Source organism: Schistocerca nitens, chromosome 4, assembly GCF_023898315.1.
Source record: "Schistocerca nitens isolate TAMUIC-IGC-003100 chromosome 4, iqSchNite1.1, whole genome shotgun sequence".
NCBI classification, from domain to species: domain Eukaryota; kingdom Metazoa; phylum Arthropoda; class Insecta; order Orthoptera; family Acrididae; genus Schistocerca; species Schistocerca nitens.
In genome coordinates this window covers 215,464,291-215,488,294 of record NC_064617.1, presented here as the reverse complement: position 1 = coordinate 215,488,294, position 24,004 = coordinate 215,464,291, and the positions used below count along the sequence as shown (strand labels likewise).

The 24,004-nt window shown below is 43.2% G+C and overlaps 1 pseudogene; it reads right to left on the bottom strand.

The window, feature by feature from the left end:
* Nucleotides 1-23,042: 23,042 nt before the first annotated feature.
* LOC126253732 (5S ribosomal RNA) lies at nt 23,043-23,160 on the bottom strand (annotated as a pseudogene).
* Between the last annotated feature and the right edge of the window lie 844 nt (nt 23,161-24,004).

The following is a 24,004-nucleotide window of genomic DNA, read 5'->3' as shown; positions in this document are numbered from 1 at the left end:
TGTACGCAAAACCATTAGTAGAACGAACCACTGGACCGAACAAATCGACTGCAGCCATGTCCTTTAATTTCGCTGGAATGATAGGAAACAACGGTGCTCTGTGAGAAACAGTTGGCGGCTTAGCCTGTTGACATAATTTGCATTTGGCAAGAACAGATCGAATACGTTTTTCCATATTACTGAAGTAGCAATTTTCTCGTAATTTATGAAAGCATTTTCTGGGACCAAAGTGCGCATAACTGAAATGTGTGTACCAAATCAATTTATTGACCCACTCATCAGGAATACAAACTAACCAAACAGAGTTGTGGACCGATTTTCGTTTGAAAAGAATGTCATTGCGAACTAAATAATGCTGTCTAATCGCTACGCTTTCCTTTCTCCTCCACTTCTCCTTAATGTCCTTCCAGATTGGATCCTTATTTTGCTCCTTAGCGATGTCCTGGAGCGAAGACGAAATAAAGTTCTCAAACGCAACACCTTGAATGTACATCAAACAGTAATGGTTTTCTTTGCAGTCCTCTTCAGCACTTTGTTTCAAACCCATAGGTGCAAGTGATAAAGCATCAGCAACAATATTTGAAGATCCCTGTATGTAAACAATACTAAAATCAAATTCCTGTAGGTACAACGCCCATCGTGACAATCTGCCATGAGTTAAATTTGTCGACATAAGAAATTCCAAAGCTCGATGATCAGTGTAAACCTTAGTATGTCTACCGAACAAAAATGTGCGAAATTTTGTGAAAGCCCAAACAACAGCCAAAGCTTCAAGTTCCGTAATAGAATAATTCTTTTCGGATTTAGAGAGAACACGACTTCCAAATGCAATAGTCTTCTGTACTACAACGACGTTTTCTTCTATCTCTTGAAATAAATGTGCACCTAGGCCTTTGTATGATGAGTCCGTCGCCAAACAAAAATCTTTAGATAAATCCGGATGTGAAAGAAGTGGAGCAGCAACTAAAGCGTCACGAAGTTGTTCAAATTCTGATTGAGCTTCCTCATCCGAACACCAATTAGAATTTTTTCCAGATAATTCACATAAACGAGGTGTGGCCAAATTGTCCAATCTAACAAAGCGTCTAAGAAAATTACAGACACCAAGGAAACTACGAACAGCACGTTTTGTGGAAGGAACAGCAGAATTACAAATAGCGTCTAGTTTCTCTGGATCAGGAAGAATACCGTCTGTAGAAATAATGTGACCGAGAAATTTCACCTGTGAACGACCAAATTCAGATTTTTTTAAGTTCACTGTAATGCCAACTCTTGCAAAAATACGTAATAAGGAATCCAAAATTTTGTTATGCTCACTCCAAGACTGTTTAGCAATAAGAATATCGTCAACATATAAAGTAATATTGTCACGAAGATAAACAGGTAAAATTTCATTTAAACTACGAATGAATGCTGATGAAGATATAGTAAGTCCAAACAGTAATTTCCAAAGTCACTTTCGGGTAAAACAGTCAAATCCGGTTATTGTTTACGTACTGTCTAGATAGATGGATAGTAGAAGAGTTGTTTTTTATAGATGCAAAGAATAGTGAAAGAGTAGGCAGCGGTGCAGAAAACTAAAAGGGAAATAGCACCACTACAGCTCGGGGCCCTGTGATCGCTACGGCACATATTCACTTAGTATAGTGAATCCCCTGAGGACTAAAATCTTTACCTACTGTCTAGATATATTGATAATAGAAGAGTTGTTTTTATAGATGCAAAGAATAGTGAAAGAGTAGGCAGCGGTGCAGAAAACTAAAAGGGAAATAGCACCACTACAGCTCGGGGCCCTGTGAATGCTACGGCACATATTCACTTAGTGTAATGAATCCCCTGAGGACCTTAATAGCTGCACATAAATTTCAGTTTGTGACTTAGTGGCAAACTTGGCGGAAGTGCGTACGTAAATTGATCTAACCATGCACATGGATGTATGTCATTCTTAGAATTGCGAAATATCTTAATCTTCCGAACAGTCAAGAAGTGTTTATAGTCAACGTTTTCGCCTCGTGGCGACAAAGGCCTACCGCGTCTGTCCCAGTCCCAATGTCGATTATTGTCAAGTTCGCGCGCCTGGCGCTCTCTTGTTGCATCCCGTAAATGAAACAAATTATTTTCTTCAAACCCCTCTGATATCTGTGATTCTAAATTTCTTTTGCTGTCTTTTCCTACGATTTCGCTTTCAATATGTTTGTCTTGCTTTTGTAGTGCCTCAAATTCCCTATTAACGCGATCATTAAATTTTTCCTGATTTTCAACATGCTTATTTATGTTCTGATACTCTTCGGTTTCTGCAAATGGTAATGGAGCTGTATCATCCGAATCTCTGTCCCCATGTAAACTAAGACTTCTCAATTTATCTGAAATCTCCTCAACTCTTTCCGATAAGTCACCTATTATTTCTTTCTGTTTATTTACGTCTTCCGTAAGTGTCGCGACTCGGGTTTCAGTGTTGACACATTTGGTAGTTAACTGTTCATATTGTTGTGTTAGATTATTTATTCTGTCATTTGGTACGGTTTCCTCGATTCTCTCAAATATTTCTTCCTTATCGTGTACACGTTGTAAATTTAACTCTGAAAATTTTTGTACTATCACGCGATCTCTTTCTTCCTGTTCTCTATCTTGTTCCCTTTGTCTAATCTCCACTGCAATTAATCTATTATTGTGAGAATTCAAAATCGGTTGTACTTCTTCCCTAATTTCTTTCTTTAATTCATCTTTCATATTTTTGAAACATGTCCCTATTCGTAAATCTAACCGTGTTTACAGTGTTCCCATATCAGTTTTTAATTCAGATCCCAAAGTTCCCATCTCGGTTTTAATTGTTCCTATTTCTGTTTTTAATTCAGATCGTTGTGAGTCTAACCGTGTTGCCAAAGTTCCTATCTCTGTTTTAATTGTTCCTATTTGTGATCCCAAATTTAATATTGCACCCATCAACTGCTCCATAATAGCCGGTTCGAAATTCCTTTCGCCCCTAACATTTCCCGCAAAACCAGTTTCATTCGTCGTAGCTGTAAAGCTATCTGTGTTCGATGCTATTCCAGAATTTTCTATCGTTAATCTCGTATTCTGTGAATTTTCTGATTGAGAAAAATTTTGAAATGGTTCCGGACTGTCTTCCCGACTTATTAAATTGTTTTCAACTCCATTATTCATCATACTGTTGTCCTGTGTTGGCGAGTTCGCCATGTCGACAATTTCGTCATTCTCACTATTCATCATTTTCGCCTTTTTCATTGATCGCGTAATCATTTACAAAACATACAAAACTCGTTACTGTACGAAAATTACACACAATGCCTCTTTATTTCCAACAATACCATTCACACGAAATGCTTCCCTCAACCACGATTAACGAACAATTGAAATCTTCCTAACTGCACAAAATTGTCAAACCCGTATACAAGATAACAAAATTAAATTCTGCAAAAAAAAATACCATTAGAAGAGTGACAATTACCAAATATACACATGCAAAATAGACTACAATTACTAAACTACAAAGTACTACAACAATACTACTGTCTACTATTTTTACAATCAGAAGAATTCCAAGGGACGATCCGAAGCAGCGGTCACCACGTGCATGGGGGCTTAATTAAAATATAATGCAAATAATTTTAATTTTTTGATTTAGTAGTTTGTCCGATTACGAAGTCTCGTAACGGTTGGCCCTGACTAGTATTATTACGCAATCTGACTGCATAGAACAACAACAAAGAATGAAATGGAAATTTTCATTAACACAATTAATTAATTAAGTCCCCAGCAACTATAAAACCTACGAAACCAAAGCACAAGTGTAACTGTTCTGTGTGTGGAAGTATGACTCAACGTACGCATCTGGCACGGTTCTTCTTCAACAACACAAGAAATTTTAAATATCATTTATACTGAATTAATTAAAGAAAATAGAAATACCATAATTACTCAAGAAAACCAGAATTACACTCTAATACAAGAACACAAGCCAGATGCTTTGTTGACTGAACCTGTAATGACGCATTATTCAGGACATTGAAATAATGAGAAAGAAAAGAAAAGTAGTTTGTTACCTTAATTTATATTGATGAAAAGCACTCTAGACATTACAATCTCTCCACACCGACTCGCTACTATCACATCTCAACAAGAACTTTTCAGTATCACATCTCAGCAAGCACTGCCTACTAGCTCATCTCAACAAACACTCCTCACTACGACATCTCAACACTGACTACCACGAGTTCTCCCAAAGCACTGCCCACTACGAGTTCTCAATAATCACTGCCAGTGGAGGCGGCGGAACAATACTCTCTAGCGCGATCTCTGGCGCTGTGGCTCAGTGTAGCCACCTTTCAACCTTTGCCTTTCTCGGGCAAGTGCTCGACCAACTGATCTACACAGCGCGCGACTCAGAACCAGGCCTTCACAACTGTACTTCCACCAGTACCTCGTCTCCTACCTTTGAAACTTCACCGAAGCTCTCCTGCGAGTTCGGAGTTCGAGTCTCGGTCTGGCTCGGCACCCAATCTGCCAGAAAGCTTCAGAGTTGTTGCATGTCCACCTGAGGGATATCCTACCAAATTCTGACCAACTGGCGCGTTTTATCGCCAAAATTCCGAGTTATTTTGAGGGCCATGCACATAATGCTCTAAATGTTCTCAGTTTGGGAGACGTCCGGCGACCATGCCGGGCTACGTAGAATTTGGTAAACACGGAGCTAAACAGTAGAAACTCCCGCCGTGTTCGTGAGGACATTATCTTGCTCAATTGCCAGCCCGAGGTGGCTCGCCATAGAGAGTAACAAAAAATGGCGTAGAATATTGTTGACGTTGTGTTGTGCTGTAAAGGTGCCACGGTTGACAACCATAGGAGTCCTTTTGTGAAAGGAAATGGCTGTCCAGACCATCACTTCTGGTTGTCACGCCGTAAGGCCGGCGACAGTCAGATTGATATCCTACCGCTGTCAGGGGTTTCTCAAGACACGTCTTCGGCATTGGATACTATTGGCTGGATTAGAATATCTTCAGTGATGAGTCCCGATAATCATCAAACACGTCTGCAGACGTCCCAGACAGCGGTGCGATACCTGTCTGACTGTTGCCCTCCATACGGCCCGAGAACCATAAATAATGGTCTGGGGTGCTATTTCTTTTCATAGCAAGATCCCTTTGGTTGTTACCCATGGCACCCTTACAGTAATTCAGTGGTTTTTCTAAATTAAATTTAATCAGAAAGGGCCACATTCCACAACCTTGTTTCCGACTTTCGTCAACAAAAAACACCTCTGGGTAATCTTGTATCCCATTTTAATAATGCTTTTTGTATTGTTGTACAAGTTTTTAAGTAGAATAATCAATTTTTCTCTCACATTAGCCCTTCCAACCGCTTCTCTGATTTTATTCTAGAGGCCTTTTCATATGCAGGTCCATAAAGATCATGTGGAAGCTTTTCTTTTTATTTTTGCAATATGTGTGTCAAACAATGAATATTATCAAGACACAATCGTTTTGACTAAAACTACTTCGCCCTTCACTTAAAGCCGGCACACAATTTTCTATATTTTTACTGAGAATAGTGGAGGAAAGCCTAGCTGTTGATGGCGTAACACTTATTCCTCTATAACTTTTGTATACCCACTTCTCATCTTTTTTATACATCATGGGGATATGTGACTCTGTTTCCCCAAAAAGTTACTGCAGATATCACTGCAATTCCTCCTACTAATCGCATATTTCCATATCCTGAGACTTTATTTACTTTTTGTTTAAACTGCGCTGCTTCCACATCCTCTCCTGTTACTCCTATGTTGTTTTCTTATAAGATATTTATGTCTCCTTCTCCTTTGCAGTCCTACCTATTTTCGTGCACACTGTAATCAGTGTAACGTAGTCCTCGCCGCCCTTACTGGACTTATTATTATTCTTAGGTTTCCCGTTTGAAACTCGATCTCGAAACTTTTTTTAGTAGCCTAGATATATAGCTACATGCCTACTCCGCAAATAACACTTAAATATTTGGCTGACGGTTCATAGAAGCTTTTTCAGACTATTTCTCCATGATTCTACGCTCAAATAGTGTTTGGGAAAAATGAAAACACTAATCTTACCGTTCGAGCTCCGAGCTCACTTATATTACTTAGATGCTCGTTTCTTCCTCTGTAGGTGGGTATCAACAAAATATTGTCACATTCGATGGACGAAGCTGGTTGCAGAATGAAATTTTCACTCTGCAGCGGAGTGGGCGCTGATATGAAACTTCCTGGCAGATTAAAACTGTGTGCCGGACCGAGACTCGAACTCGGGACCTTTGCCTTTCGCGGGCAAGTCCTCTACCATCTGAGCTACCCTAGCACGACTCACGCCCCGTCCTCACAGCCTTACTTCCGCCAGTACCTCGTCTCCTACCTTCCAAACTTTACAGAAGCTCTCCTGCGAACCTTGCAGAACTATCACTCCTGAAAGAAAGGATATTGCGGAGACATGGCTTAGCCACAGCCTGGGGGATGTTTCCAGAATGAGATTTTCACTCTGCAGCGGAGTGTGCGCTGCTATGAAACTTCCGGGCAGATTAAAACTGTGTGCCGGACCGAGCCTCGGTCCGGCACACAGTTTTAATCTGCCAGGAAGTTTCGACAAAGCTGGTGTTTGAATTTCGCGAAAAGTGTCAACACCAAGGAAAACACCTTTGTTTTAATGATTGTCATCCATTTCGAGTGACACTTTCTTCCATATTTCGCGATTATCGCATGAGGATCCCACACCGCGCAACAAAACTCCGGAATGCGATAGACAAAGCTAGTGCAGGCGATCTCTTTAGTAGACCTGTTATCTCTTCTTACTCATAGTATTACGCCAATAAAACGCACTCTCGGTTCGCTTTCTCCACAACATTTTCTATGTGCTGGCTCCAACATCTTCGGATAGTTTACGTCTATCTTCAAACATTTGCCATTTCGGCTTTCTCGTCATCCCCGTGACCCTCTCCCCCTAAGTCAAGCAAACCTGTGACCATTCGTGCTGCCATTCTTTGCATACGTTCAATATCCTTTGTTAGTCCCATTTGATTCGCGTCCCACTCACTTGTGCTATATTCTAGGCTATGTCGCACGACTGTTTTGTAATCTGCTTAAGTACTGATCGTATTTTCTCTGTATCCTGTCAATGAACACAAGTCTGCCACTAGCTTTACCTAGGTTTTAGCCAATGTGATTATTACATTTAATCTTTCAGAAAATGAGAAACCTGAAACACTTAGCTCTTAAGATAAACACGTAGAAGAACTATGGCTCAGCTGCAACGCAATAGTTGACTATGCACTAGAGATTCGTATCTCGTAGAACAGTTCATGACGCCAGGGATCCACTTTACTATAAAATAACTGTAAGGAAAGTTCTAAAGAAAGACTATTGCATATTGAAATGAAATAATAAGCAACTAGTTGCACAAAGGAAATTCAATTTCCTTACGGGTTTCGGGCACTTAGTGCCATTCTTTTATGCAGCTGGTTCCTTATTATTTCATTATTTACCGCTACAGTTGCTGAAGATGGACGAAATACTAAATATCGCATAATAGGTAGAAACAAAGCTCAGGGTGCTAGACAGAGATATGCTGAAGGAAAATCGTTTGGCTGTCTGATGGGCAAAGCGTGACCTCTTCGACGACTGCCGTTTCAAAATAAGATCTCTTACAAAACCCGAAGATACTCTTGCTGTTAGTGGCACTAAATAGAGTTTCCAGACACACATGTATGACACAAGAACTGAAACTTAGGATAGAAAAGCAAGAACAGAAATATTGAACTCCTTTGTCAAATATTTTTTACAAAGGAAAATCCGGAAATATTGCCATAATTTACTCCTCATAGCAGCGCAAAGGTCACTGATACAAATATTAGTGCCAAGGGCGATTAGAAACAGCTGAAATAGCTAAAACTGAATAAGCTTCAAGGCCCTATGACATCCCCGTCATATCTGTACGGAATTAGTGACTGATTTTTCTCGTCGTTTCACTATAAAGTAACGTACACGCGTCTAACAAAAACTTGTGTCCAATAATTGGAAGAAACTACAGGTCGCACACGTCAGAAAGGGGGTAGAAGATGTGATCCAGAAAACTACTGTCCAGTATCATTGGCATCCATTTGTTGTCGAGTCTTCGAACACATTCTAACTTGAAACTTATTGAGGTATCCCGAATAGAACGACGTCCTCGATCCGAACCAGCATCATTTCCCTGAACATCGATCTTGTGAAACCTAACTTGCGCTTTCTTCCAGGAAATATAGAGAGCTTTGAGTCATAGCAGTCAGGTGGACATGACTGCGTTTGGAATGTGTTCAAGACCAACAATCATGGACTGCTCATGAATGGCGACACATCCGAGCAAGCGACACGTTTCCATTGATTCTCAGTCCAATCAGGATAATCCCGTGCACACTGCAATCGAAATCGACGATGTTGTCTCTGCTCCACTTAGTCTTTACCGCATCACGTGCTCATGTGTGTAGACGATTTCTACTCTATGGTAAACAAAATAACTGACGATGGCCGAATTGGAGAGGACAAAAAATGCAGTATAGCAAGAAAAAAAGTCTCATAAAGAGAACTACGTTAACACAGAAAATAAATGTAAATGTCAAAAAGTGATTTCTGAAAACATTTATATGGAGCGAATTCTCTTATTGAAGTGAAGCATGGGTAATAAACAATACAGCCATAGAGACATCAATGTGTAGGTAATACCTATTATTTCTTTTTTAGTAAATTTATTATAGAAATTTTATTTGTTCATATCACTTAATCTCGTAGCTCCTGTTACATTCTATCACCTAAAAACCAAATGCACAGTTTCTTAAAACTGGTTCTCTATGTTCTACATAAATAAACAAACAGAGCGATAATTCAAGGGAATCACAGCTTTTACTCTGAGAACAGACTGATGCATAAATTACACTGCCTGACAAAAAATAAAAAAGCCTAGCATAGCACGCAGGAGACATGGTCGGATACCGATGTAACTTTGTACACGTACACACCATCGGCAGGTATGTAAATGGTTAGAGTTCCAATTCTCTGCTACAAGAAGAATAGCCCCTAGAGTGCATTAGATTTGTTCATGTTTAGTGTTGTTAACAGTCATTATAAGGCATATAAGGACCGTAAAAATTATCACATATTGAATGATCACTGTGAAGGACGCGGAGATTGTGACGCCTCTAATTAGCGGTAAAAATAATTAATGTGATATTCGCTTAACAAAGAATATTGGTCACAAATAGTATACTGAAACTTTAGATTTCTCGGTGGCCTGTAAAGAGTACATGAACTACACTCCTGGAAATGGAAAAAAGAACGCATTGACACCGGTGTGTCAGACCCACCATACTTGCTCCGGACACTGCGAGAGGGCTGTACAAGCAATGATCACACGCACGGCACAGCGGACACACCAGGACCCGCAGTGTTGGCCGTCGAATGGCGCTAGCTGCGCAGCATTTGTGCACCGCCGCCGTCAGTGTCAGCCAGTTTGCCGTGGCATACGGAGATCCATCGCAGTCTTTAACACTGGTAGCATGCCGCGACAGCGTGGACGTGAACCGTATGTGCAGTTGACGGACTTTGAGCGAGGGCGTATAGTGGGCATGCGGGAGGCCGGGTGGACGTACCGCCGAATTGCTCAACACGTGGGGCGTGAGGTCTCCACAGTACATCGATGTTGTCGCCAGTGGTCGGCGGAAGGTGCACGTGCCCGTCGACCTGGGACCGGACCGCAGCGACGCACGGATGCACGCCAAGACCGTAGGATCCTACGCAGTGCCGTAGGGGACCGCACCGCCACTTCCCAGCAAATTAGGGACACTGTTGCTCCTGGGGTATCGGCGAGGACCATTCGCAACCGTCTCCATGAAGCTGGGCTACGGTCCCGCACACCGTTAGGCCGTCTTCCGCTCACGCCCCAACATCGTGCAGCCCGCCTCCAGTGGTGTCGCGACAGGCGTGAATGGAGGGACGAATGGAGACGTGTCGTCTTCAGCGATGAGAGTCGCTTCTGCCTTGGTGCCAATGATGGTCGTATGCGTGTTTGGCGCCGTGCAGGTGAGCGCCACAATCAGGACTGTATACGACCGAGGCACACAGGGCCAACACCCGGCATCATGGTGTGGTGAGCGATCTCCTACACTGGCCGTACACCACTGGTGATCGTCGAGGGGACACTGAATAGTGCACGGTACATCCAAACCGTCATCGAACCCATCGTTCTACCATTCCTAGATCGGCAAGGGAACTTGCTGTTCCAACAGGACAATGCACGTCCGCATGTATCCCGTGCCACCCAACGTGCTCTAGAAGGTGTAAGTCAACTACCCTGGCCAGCAAGATCTCCGGATGTGTCCCCCATTGAGCATGTTTGGGACTGGATGAAGCGTCGCCTCACGCGGTCTGCACGTCCAGGACGAACGCTGGTCCAACTGAAGCGCCAGGTGGAAATGGCATGGCAAGCCGTTCCACAGGACTACATCCAGCATCTCTACGATCGTCTCCATGCATTGCTGCGAAAGGTGGATATACACTGTACTAGTGCCAACATTGTGCATGCTCTGTTGCCTGTGTCTATGTGCCTGTGGTTCTGTCAGTGTGATCATGTGATGTATCTGACCACAGGAATGTGTCAATAAAGTTTCCCCTTCCTGGGACAATGAATTCACGGTGTTCTTATTTCAATTTCCAGAAGTGTACAATGTAAAGAAAAGAGCCCATGTTATCGTACCGTTTGCCTTTTTGATCTCGGTGCTTCACTCTTGTCTTGCACAGCGTTCGGGGCTCTGTATGCCATTCGATGTATAGAGGTTAGCTGCCTATTCATGTCAGTTGAATTACCGTTAAATAATAATTATCAGTGTTGAATTTGAAAAATTTGTTCTTGCTGTGAAACCGAAATTGTTTCCTCTCCTTACTAGTTACGTAAATGTGGCCAATGCTTTGTAAAGGTGGAAGCTCGAGCGGTATTTTCATTTAATTCCAAAAAGTAGCTTAAAATTAGTTTTCTTTCATTTATCGCGCCCTTCATTCTGAACAACCAGCGTTTTAGAGTTATTTAGGAAGTCCGATTTACAATTAACAGAGTACGGTTATCTTCAATTGTTGAAAATTTACCTATTCCTAAAATCACACTAGCAGAAGCTTGAATTGCCTTTGGCTTGAGCCTGGCGAATCAATACTTTAGAATTAAAAGAATTTTCAATTTATTTTGTGTCAGTAAGGAATGTTTTTAATATTCATGACAAAGATAATTTTTCGTAGCAGTAAAATCTGCCTATGCTCTCAGAATAATTACTCCTAACATCGTAATACATATTCCCTTTTATCTAAAAAATATACACGAAGGGCCAAAGAAAATACCTTCCTAATATCGTGTAGGGCCGCCGCGAGCTGGCTTAAGTGCACCAACACGACGTGGCATGCACTAGACTAATGTCTGAAGTAGTGCTGGATGGAACTGATACCATGAATCCCGCGGGCTGTCCACAAATCCGTAAGAGTACGAGCGTATGAGAATCTCTTCTGAACAGCAAATTGCAAGGCATACCAGATATGTTCAATAATGTTCATGTCTGGGGAGTCTGGCGGCTATCGGAAGTGTTTAAACTCAGAAGAGTGTTATTGGAGCCACTCTGTAGCAATTCTGGACGCGTGGGGTGTCGCAATGTCCTGCTGGAATCGTCCAAGTCCGTCGGAATTCACAATGGACATGAATGGATGCAAGTGATCAGACAGAATTCTGACGTACGTGTCACCTGTCTGAGTCATGTCTAAACGTGTCAGGGGTCCCACATCACTCCAACTGTCGATGATGTTTCGTTGAATGGTTCGCACACTGAAAGTTGTTGATCGACCGACACTGAAATTCACGGTACACTCGTGAAATGGTCGTACCTACCTCGGAGATGCTCTGTCCCAACGCTCGTGCGCCGACTATAAGACCACGTTCAAACTCACTTCAATCTTGAAATCCTACCATTGTATCAGCAGTAACCGATCTAACAACTGCGCCAGACACTTGCTGTCTTATAAAGGCGCTGCAGACGGCAGCGCCGTATTCTGCATGTTTACATATATCTGGATTGGAATACGTATCACTATACCAGTTTGTTTGGCGCTTCAGCATATTTGAAGTGCAATTTCCAGTATGAAATGTGTGAAGAGAGGTTCATAATTATAAAAGGTATTTATCCTTGCTTTCCCAATAACTGTTTGAGCGATACTTTCTCAATTTCCCGTACTAAAATTAGGGAGGGTCTAGTTTAAGATGCTGCATACTCGTATGAGACAGCGTTAGCAGCACCTGATAGTTTAAAATGGGGCCTCAGTGTGGTTCTCCATTTGGTCGGCTGGTCGAATTGTGCAACATCTTCATTTGTGTGGCATTCGAGTGTGAGACCGGCCAGATGTTGGACTGCTTGGGAACGTGAGGACATGCATATCTGTCGTCAAGGTTATAGTGGACCACGTCCAACCACCACAAGGCAAGATTGCTGTATTGTGCATCAAGAACTGCCATCTCGCACAACTGGTCGATAAATAGCGGCAGCGAGACTAGACCATTACTATTATTTATTTAGTCCGATGCATAGGCTACCGTTAGCTTCGCAACTGAAACGGCTGCGTCTGGAGTGATGCTGTGACTGGGCAACGTGGACTGCTGATCAATGGCATCGCACTGTGTTCAGCGGTGAATCACGGTTCTGCACTATCCCAATAATAGTGGGTAGCTATAATTAAACTTTCCCTATTTCACACGTTATAACACAGAAACTAATTACCGTACGAGTATTGATGTCTAGATTGTGGGGTGCATGATTTTCATGCGTCACTTGCGCCACCATCCAGTTCCAGCTACTGCCGCCAGGTGGTGCTGTGATCAGTCATCTTGATTCATACTCTCACAAACCAGACCAGTCGTAGTGCACTTGTTGATGTGTCAACACGAGCTTGGACAAAAGGAGCAGGGCATTATTGGTGAAGCTCTGTTATCAAAACAACAGTAATGCTGCAGCTTCACTTCGAGAATATCGCCGGCTGAAAGGATTGCGGAAGGGTTCTCTTTCTCCACCTGCTGTGCGGAGCGTGATCGAGAAGTTCGGATCAACTGGCGAGCTGGGTGTCGCTCCGGGAAGGGGCCGACGACCGGTTGCACTTCAGGTGGTCGATGAAGTCGCTGTTATTATGGCAGAAAACGCTGCGCGCGATTCCCGATCGTCAGACAGTGCCTGTTCTCTGTCAGAACAAGTTAACGTCTCGTGGTCCACTGTACAGAAGGTGCTTCTAACCATTCATTTCAGACTAGTTACTACCCACCTTCCACACGGAGGACGTCCATATCCCACCACTGACTTCTAGTATCAGCCACACGAAGTTGACATGAAGTTCAGATGGCTCTGAGCACTATGGGACTTAACATATGAGGTCATCAATCCCCTACAACTTCGAACTACCTAAACCTAACTAAGGACATCACACACATCCATTCCCGAGGCAGGATTCGAACCTGCGACCGTAGCGGTCGCGCGGCTCCAGTCTGTAGCGCCTAGAACCGCTCGGCCACCCCGGCCGGCGACATCAACAAGTATATGGGCCTGAAGATGATGTTGTTACAACGTTGAAACTAGTTGCCAAAATAAAATCAACACCTTACATACAGCTTGAGGAATTTCTTCATTTTTAATATACACTGCTGGCCACCGTAAATGCAACACCAAGAAAGATAAGAGGTAGCACAACAAAATTTTTTTAGTAGATAACATGTTGACCAAGTATCAAATGATTACGTTTACAGACGTCTGTGACATGTGGTTCCTGCCTGAATCAGTAGCCAGAGTAGCCGCCATTGTTGGAGATCACAGCTGCCACACGTCTCGGCATTGAGTCAAAGAGACGTTGGATGTGTTCCTGGGGTACAGCAGCCCAAGCAGCTTCCACACGTTGCCAAAGATCATCTGGTGTGGCAGCTGGGGATGTAATCTGGGTCACTCGTTGAGCAACCATGGACCACATGTTTTCTATCGGCGAAAGACCGGAGAGCGAGCCGGCCAGGGAAGCAATTCAATCTGGTTATTGACGAAGAACCTTTGGACGATGCGTGCCACGTGTGGTCGCACATTATCCTGTTGAAATATGGCTGTGGCCGAGCCCTGAAGGTAAGGAAGGACAACTGGCTCCAGCACCTCGGATATGTAGCGCCGGCTATTTAAAGTACCGGCAATGCGTACTAGAGGCGTGCGAGAGTAATATCCAATACCGCCCCATACCATAATACCCGGTGCAAGACCAGTGTGGTGGTGCATAATGCAGCTGTCCAGCATCCTCTCTCCACGGTGTCTCCACACTCGAATCCGACCATCGTGGTGCTGCAAACAGAAGCGTGCCTCGTCAGTAAAGACAACGTCATTCCATTCTGCCGTCCACATCCGTCTGTCATCACACCATTGGCGACGGAGACGTCTGTGGTTCTGCGTCAATGGTAGACGAAGCAATGGACGTCTTGCGGACAGACCACTCTGCTGTAAACGGCATCGAATGGTACGCGCAGACACTGGATGATGCGTTACAGACGCAATGTGCTGTGCTATGGTTCGGGATGTCACTGAGCGATCCGTCACTGCCATGCGCAAAATTTGCCTATCAGCACGTGCAGTGGTGCAGCGAGGTGAATGCGATCGACCACGTCGGTCCGTCGTACCCTCCTGCATCCAACTGTCACATATCCGCATTACAGTTGTTTGGTTTCGTCCAACACGACTAGCGATTTCTCTGTATGATAATCCACAATCTCGGTAAGCCACTATCCTTCCTCTGTCGAACTCGGATACTTGATCAAAAGATGTTCGCTGTTGTCTATGAGGCATAACTGATCGTCTTGTGAAACAACCACAAGGTAAACACACGTGCCGAACGTACACTCGTCGAAATCGCCAAGCCTTAAATGGCGCTATGAGGTGGCGCCACAGGCGCGCGTGATGTGCGTCTGTGCTGAAATTCTAATCAGTTGCATATCTCATCGCTGCAAACTCATGGTGTAATTTTCACTTGATTCGGATGCTTCCTTCAGGGTGTTGCATTTACGGTGGCCAGCAGTGTAAATTTATGCCAGCTGACGTCCCACTGTCCGCCATTTCAACTATGGATTTACGATGATTTCAGAATCTGTACAAGATCCATATCGTACAGCAGCTTGCACCACAGGACACACAACATGTTGATCTCGCTCTCCACCTACTCTCATGGACTGAAGTTAGCGAGAGCTGGCCCTGGACAATCCTATGGGCAGACGAAGCTAATTTTTCTCTGATGGGTAAGTTGAATACGCAGAACTGCCGAATGTGGGGATCTTCACCTCCAGACACTGTGCGTGAAGTTCCTCTGTATGGAGAACGTGTCACCGAACGGTGTGGCTTCACGGCTACGTTCATCATTGGCCCATTTTGAACAGTCTGGCGCTCAAGTGCCAAAGACGTACAGTGTGACTGGCCAGCGATAGTGCGATATGCTTCGTCAGCGTATCATACCCGCCCTACAGGAGAAACACGAATTGAACTGAACACTTTTCGTGCAAGATGGGGCCCTACTGCGCATCGCTCTCAAACACATTTGGAAATGATTGAATTATCAGCCGATCGTTTCCAAATGCTTGGCGAGCACGATCACCTGATCTCACACCCTGTAATTTCTAATTGTGGGCTATCTGAAGGACAGACTTTACCAGGGGAGCATTCACACATGTGCTATTCCAAAGCGCAGCATATCAAAAGAAGTATCCAGCATACCTACGGACATGCTTGGTTCTGCTGTGCAGGATGCAATCCTGCGCTTTCACTCTCTTCTGGACACTGAGCGCCATATTGAGCAACTTTTGTAGCAGTAGTGGTACCGGTGTCTAATGGTATGGTGTACAGTAGCAGCACATTAAAAGTGTTTCGATTGAATTCATTCTGCATTAATTCTCTTCTCCATGTCCTTGGCATTAAAACTACCAAGTCTGCGACACTTAGAGTAATTAGTTTCCGTGTTATAACGTGTTAAATAGGGAAAGTTTAATTACAACCAACAGTTACGTCGTCAGCGGCTATGGCGGAGGTTCCATTCTTCCCATGTTTTGGAGAGGTGGTGTTACTATTGGCATGACTAGGAGAGGAGCCAACGTGTATGATTTAAGCTCACGGTTGGTAGTGATTAAGAAGACTCTAACGACACAATTTTACTCTTCATCCCTAAATATTGGGTCACATGGAGCAAGGTCAATGTGTCATTATTCAGCAGGCCAACACTCGTGCACACACGGCACGTGTATCTATGAACTGTCTGCGTCATGTGCAGGTATTCCCGTAGTCAGTAAGTTCTCCACATCTGTTCGCAATGGAACTTCTCTGGCGTCAGCTCCGACGTCAACTCGGCCTCAGTGCCACTATAGCAGGGCTTCACAACATACGTGCTCGCGGAGCAAGCTGTGAGCAGCAAGGCGCAAGCACGGAGCAGCGCGAGCACGCTACCCCCACTACCGGACCAGAGCGGAGAGTGGGGAGGTTCACGTGGGGTACACAACAGCTGGCGCCAGTCAATGTAAATCCGCGGCCACCTGCAGGGATATCACTCACGAATTTTTACTGCGACAAATGAAACAAATAAAGGAGAATGTACACATGCCACATCATTTTATTAGCTTAGTGTATGCCTCTAAATTCGCATTAATTTGTGAACTGTTACACAATAAAAGGTGTCACTGAAGTGTGGGATTCTCGGTTAGCTTGTACTTTTTGTCCTTTAAAATTGTGTCTATGTTCGGAGTAATTGTTCTTGTGCATTTTAGGCGCAGCGTGGAGTTTAAATTTCGATCAGACAATGCGTTTCTCAGGCTCGTCTTGTTACATTTCATTGCAGAGAACAGTTGTTCACAAACATACGTGGAACTGAACATTGATATTATTGTAGCCGCCAGTTTGCGCAAACGAGGAAATCTATCCTGAGGGAAGTGTCTGTAGAATTCCAAAATGTTTTTCTTGTTCTGAAATTTGTCTCTGTATTCTCTGTCACACTGCAGGTCAATAATTTCTTGCTGCAGCTCAGGACGAATCTCTTAAATATTCGCTGAATATGGAGAGAACAGATCAAAATCACTGTCTAGTGCTGTCAGATCTTGAAAGCGCTGATCAACTAAACTATGTGAATGACGTTCACAGTCTTTTTGAACATCTTGTATGGATGATAATTTAGGAAAATGAGCTAGGTTTCCTGTTTCCAGCTGACTCACCCAAAGTGTCAATTTCATTTTAAAAGCTCGTATTCGATCTATGAAATGAGTAATTAGCAGATCTTTACCTTGTAGTAAAATGTTCAAAGCATTCAGATGGCTAGTTAAATCTGCTAAGAATGCGAGATCATATTCAAACGTGCGCGCGCATTTCCCCTCCCTCCCCTCCCTCCCTACTCTGCGACCTTGCACCTGCTCGCGAGCACGTGCCTGAGCAGACGCGAGTACTCGCGCTCAAAACCGGCCAGTTGTTAAGCCCTGCACTATAGAATATATCAAGTATCAGTCAGAACAGTGGTGGGACAGCTTGCTTCAGTAGGGGATATAACTGCCATACGATACACGCATAACTGCATACATCGAGGCCAGAAGGGGTACAACGTCATACCGATAAGATGGCTCGTACTGTTGTTGTTTGTAATTTGACTCTATATATTAATCATTGAAATTACATTACATATTCTCCCCAACAATGAAAATTCATTTCGTTTCCTCCTCCCGTTCCCGGTGCTTCAGTTTTCGTAAGACAGTGAATACTAACAATCACGTTCTTTGTATTAACATACAGATAAATGCATAACAGATATTCATGTAGACTGAAGCGCCAAAGAAACTGGTATAAACATGCACATTCAAATACAGAGATATGTAAACAGCAGAATATGGCGCTGCGGTCGGCAATGTCTGTATCAGACTGAAAGGGTACAGTACCGCCCGACATTGAAAATAGGTGCAACATACTTCATTATTTTTGTCAGAACAACACATTTTTTTTGTAAAATAACTCAATTTCAATTAATACAGCGAAGCCGGATACCAGTGTGGGAAAGAATGACAATTTATTTATTTAATTGATCACATGTGCACTCGCACAAAGTAAATCCCTACATCCAGTTTGGTGAGATCTGTGAAATGAATGAATGTATGGTCGTCTGCTAACCGCAGATAGTGAATGTGAATGTATCATCATCTTTGAGACGATCTTTGGCCACCTTTGGTGGGACCAAAGAGATGAAATTTACCTGAGCTTTGAGCGCCTGAAATGTGGCTGACCAATACGGTAGCAAGGTGCTCCCCCACTTCAGCAGAGGTGCGAGAGGACCTCGAGAACGGCCATGTTTCAGCACTCTGCCGCTGGATCTTGTGCTGTTAAGACCTGTTTTAGTTGTGCTCCGTAATGACAAAAGAGTGGAGACATGGTATGCATGTGGAATATTTAAGAGTAGTTTGAAATATTAATTTCTCTATTTCAGGAACTTTTGTGGGGAGAATTAAATGTCAGGCAGGTAATATTAATGGGATTGTAGTAATCTTCGGAAGTGACCAACGGTCACAATGAAATCACATGTAGCAATAAGTTGAAATACTTCCGTGTGCTTAAGTTAAGCTGAATTACTAGCGTGTGTACAATAAGTTGAAATATTTAATAGCGTGTGCTGGACTTGAAATTAGAGACGAGTACTTCCACGTGGTGAGTACTGTGTGAGTCTCAAACTGTGTATGAGACAAAAGATAAAGAGAAGTACTCGTCCATGGTATCAGTTGAGGACTCGCGTGTGTGATGAATACGTTCTTAATATTACTTTGCGTGATATGATTCCGTGTGACGCTAGATTCAAACTCTGAGAGAGAAGCAAGGTGAGTTGGCCGTCTATCCAGCAACGCCACTTGGCTTGCATTGCACAGGAAGACGTGCATATATCTCCAGAGTTCATAGTAGGAAAGTAGAATTACGAAGTGGGGCAGTGTTGTGTGAAACTGGGATGAATATTAATTGAAGTGGGAAAGCTGAAAGTGATAATGTTGTGACTATTCTCTGTGTAGTATTTCATGTCGTAGTGTGGTGTATGTCATGTAATTTGGGTATGTGTGGTTTGCATGGGAGAGTAGCAAGGTAGTTTCAAAAGATTAATGGGTTATGCTTGTTCCTTCGGTACTGCTCGGTCTGGAGGATAGTTTCGTGATGATGATTGTGAGAGTCGAAGTGTGAGAAATAATAAAAGATCCACCATCCTATCCAGAAAGTGCACTGTAGCGTTAAATAATTACGAGACCATAATATAGAGATTCAACAATGTAAAGCCATGCCCACTGGGCGGAATTTCTCATGTGTTATTGTTGTAGGTTATTGAATTTGTGTGTTTAGGTTAGAGAATTTATCGGAATAAATAAGGTAGTGAAAAGAAAAAGATCGGTGGACTTTTCCTTCGAATTGTATGTTGTCATAATGTCCCGAATTTTCAATGTGTGCGCCATTCATATTCAGTGCGGTGGCCACGTGTTGAAAAAAGCCGTTAAATAAAAAAAAAAAGAAAATGTGGTATTGCCAGTGCGTAGTGTACAGTCAGAGTTCTGTAAATTACTGATAGTCAGATGCGTGTTTCCGTTGCGTGTTAATCATATAGGAGGATAACATGTAACTTAAGTGTGAGTACTAGAGTTCATGTTACTCGATAAATAAGAATGAATCCACTCGCTTGGCAGACCACTCATCTTGCAGGCCTGACTGCTTGATGCCACAGTATGAGCAAGGCATGTGGGTGCCTCTCAAGACAAGTGTCTGACGGAGATGTTAGATCGGTTAATGCCGCTACAATGGCAAGTTATCAAGACTTAAGTGAGTTTGAAGGTGGTGTTGTAGTCAGCGCACGAGCGATGATACACAACATCTCCGAGGTATCTATGAAGTGGGGATTTTCCAGAAGGACCGTTTCACGAGTGTACTGTGAACATCAGGTATCCGTTAGAACGTCAAATCCCCGACATCGCTGCGGCCGGAGCAAGATATTTCAAGAACGAGACAAACGTCGTTTGAAGAGAATCGTTCAACGTAGCATAAGTACAACCCTTCCGCAAATCGCTGGGCTTTCAATGCTAAACATTCAACGAAACATTATCCATATCGGCTTTCGGAGCCGAAGGACACTCGTGTATCCTTGATGACTGCACGACATAAAGCTTTACGCCACATCGGGCCCATTAAAACCGACATTGGAGTGTTAGAAAAATGTTGCCTGGTCGGACGAGTCGCGTTTCAAATTGTATCGAGCGTAGGGACGTGTACGAGCATGGAGACAACGTCATGAATCCATGGACCCTGTATGTCAGCAGAGGACTGTTCAAGCTGGTGGAGGCTCTGTAATGGTGTGGGGCGTGTGCAGTTGGAGTGATGTGGGACCCCTGACACGTTTAGACACGACTCTAACAGGGGACACATACGTAAGCATCCTGTCTGATCACCTGCATTCATTCATATCCACTCTGAACTCCGACAGACTTTGACGATTCCAGCAGGGCAATGCGACACCCCACACGTCCAGAATTGCTACAGAGTGGCTCGAGGAACACTCTTCTGCGTTCAAACACTTCCGATGGCCGCCACACTCCCCAGACATGAACAATATTGATCATATATGGGATGATTTGCAATTTGCTGTTCAGAAGAGATCTTCATCCGCTCATACTCTTACGGATTTGTACACAGCCCTGCAGGATTCATGACATCAGTTCCCTCGAGCACAACTTCAGACCTTAGTCGAGTCCATGCTACGTCGTGTTGCTGCACTTCTGCGTGCTTGCGGGGTTCCTTCATGATATTAGTCAGGTATACCAGTTCCTTTGGCAGTTCCGTGTATTTATTTTAAAAATGCCTCTAGCAACACAATCCACTCGTGATATTGCCTACCATACTTAACGAACATTTTACCACGAGGTGGATATGTGGGCTCTTTCATCCACAACTTAATACAGAAATCGAATTACTCCTGCTTCAGTGAACACTACATTGCTGTCCTCTTTTTTTTTGATCGAACAATGCTTCAATATTTAGTTAATAAAGCAGTGTTCATTCGATTTACCTAAAATAATATTACGTTGTGAGAAAAGTCTTCTTTACCACTGTCTGTCAGATTAATTAGCTGGAATGGCGTGTCTTAACGAGCGAATGAAAGGAAATCAAGTGAAGTCGCTTTCAACTTCTAGAATTTCTACGCGGATGTGTTACGTGAAAAAAACGCGAGCAATAGCGATATATTGTCTTAATGCTGACACCATTGACCGGAAAAAGGAATAACATGGCAATATAATTTTTCAAGAGTCAAAGCAGAAGAAAAGTTACACCTTCGTGGCTAATGCACATGATGAAGATAAATGCAACGAAAAGTTTGAACGTTCAGTATTGGCTGCTATTCTCTTATTTCCTGTAGGTTACTTCAAGAATTTTTTGTACGATTTTAAACGAGCAATATCAGGTGCAATAATGTGAACAGCTTTAGCATGATAATAAAACATTATCAGTTGAGGTAAATAAAATTCAGAGCAGTCTTCTTTCAGGTCAATACACTTTGTCGAACGTATTTTCATTGGGCAGATTCCATCTCAAGTTTGGTTCGGAATGCTCTATGAGGTATCCATCCGCGGTTGGCATATTCTTGTCTTTGGACTAAAATCGTAAATCGGACTTAGAGCTCTATAGGCCTGAGAAAGGCTGTAAGTCAGCTGGGGTCAAATCACATTAATATTGTGACTGTGTCAATAATTCGTGCTTCGATTCCCTCAACACAATCATCGAGAAAAGCATATCTTGAGAACAGATGCATTGCGCCCAGAGTATCGTGCTTATTGGGAAAGTCTGGCTCTTCCTCGTGTACCTTTCCCTTGAGTTCGTTCAAAAGATTTCCTACTACTCCACAGCTATTACATTTCCTGGTCGAATACCACCAGAGATTAGATTTGGCATCACAGATAGCAGTAACTACACCGTAACTGGCAAATGATACACATTGAATGCTTTTTGTTTTCATATATTTCTGGCATGAAATACTGGACCCTTCTCTCAGCCACTGTAATGAATTGGCACCCAAAATCTTTTGGATTCTTTTCTGAGCGATCAGAACATTCTTCTTTGTATTTGATTCTAGACAGTATTCATTCAAGGTGTGGCCCGTCTTGCGCGAATTTTCCTTATGCCTATTTCTTCACCGGTCGCAGGTTCGAATCCTGCCTCGGGCATGGATGTGTGTGATGTCCTTAGGGTAGTTAGGTTTAATTAGTTCTAAGTTCTAGGCGACTGATGACCTCAGAAGTTAAGTCGCATAGTTCTCAGAGCCATTTGAACCTATTTCTTCACTCTCTTTGTGTTGATATGCCTATGGTTTCAGCTGTTTCACACGGTTAATCACTGATCGTGTAATGCCAGATTCTGCTGTTCCTCTATTGCTTCCATTTGTCCGCTTTTTTCTACAGTAGTGCCATCTTTGGGTGCTATCACAGTCTTTCCTATTATTGAGGATGAAGAAGAAGACCACCTATAAACTTTGTTCAACTGTAGATCTTGAACCGTCTAGTTGAAGATTCCATAGCATTTCAGATTAAATTTCGAATGGGATACGCGCAACATGACAACTTGAAACTGCAGAGAAAGTTCACACTTATGTCGACACTTGTTGCGCAACAAAGAAAGAGAAACCAACTTTCATCGGTATCAACACCATTGCTGCTAGCCCTAGAACAGAACCTGATTATATGATCTATGACCAGTTTGCTTAAATCTAGTAAAGGCACTCCGTCTTCAGGCCACAAGCGGCCTACCGGGACCATCCGACCGCCGTGTCATCCTCAGTGGAGGATGCGGTAGGAGGGGCGTGGGGTCAGCACACCGCTCTCCCGGTCGTTACGATGGTATTCTTGACCGAAGCCGCTACTATTCGGTCGAGTAGCTCACGAGGCTGAGTGCACCCCGAAAAATGGCAACAGCACATGGTGGCCTGGATGGTCACCCATCCAAGTTCCGACCACGCCCGACAGCGCTTAACTTTGTTGGTCTCACGGGAACCGGTGTATCCACTGCGGCATGGCCGTTGCTAAATCTAACAAAATGGATACTTAAATTAATGATTCACCTATAATTAAACCATTTCACAGTATATTATAGAATTAACAAAATACGAAATTAGAAACGTTTGTGCATGGTTCTTGCACAGCCGTTCCTTGGCAGCTGGTAATGTGTACAAAATGGTTTAGATCGGTTCATACCAAACCGCTTTTGCACTGGAAGATATTCTGACAACGAACTCAACGACTGTGAAGGGCTAATAAGCACTATCTGGTTTTTAATTAATGATAATGCAGTCCTTAGTTTGTAATAGTTTTACAAAAATAGTCAAAGAGCCAATGTTTTCTTCATTTCTGTTAAACATGGTTTCCCCTGCTTGCCTATAGCTTTTAACACTTAGATTCTAACGCGCGTTATTCAGTAGGTGCGAGACCTAATTGGTCTGAAATAGTGAAGAGTTGACAAGCAACGCCTCTAAGGAGCACTACACTTAAAAAGTCCCGCCTTTGAGGAATTTCTAGAGCGTTATAGTGAGAAACGTCGACATAAACGAGTTTTCTTTGTGCACCGAGTCTTTAGCTTACAGTGCCCAAGCATGACCGTGTTAAACAGAATATAGTGGAGGTGTACTTCTGGCTGAAACTGCCGTACAGCATGAGATGATGAGCGACAGAGGAAAAGAGAGAGCGCGGGGAGTGGAATGTGGGAGGGACGAAAGGAGGAGGCAGGAACGGAACGGTAGATGAGGTATCTGTGAGAAGAATTTTCATATCCAAATTGAAAGAAGAAATAAATACACAAGAACAGAATTTTATTCCGCAGAGCTTCCTTCCGTTTACCACCTTGGCTGTAATTACTGCGAATGCTCCAGTTA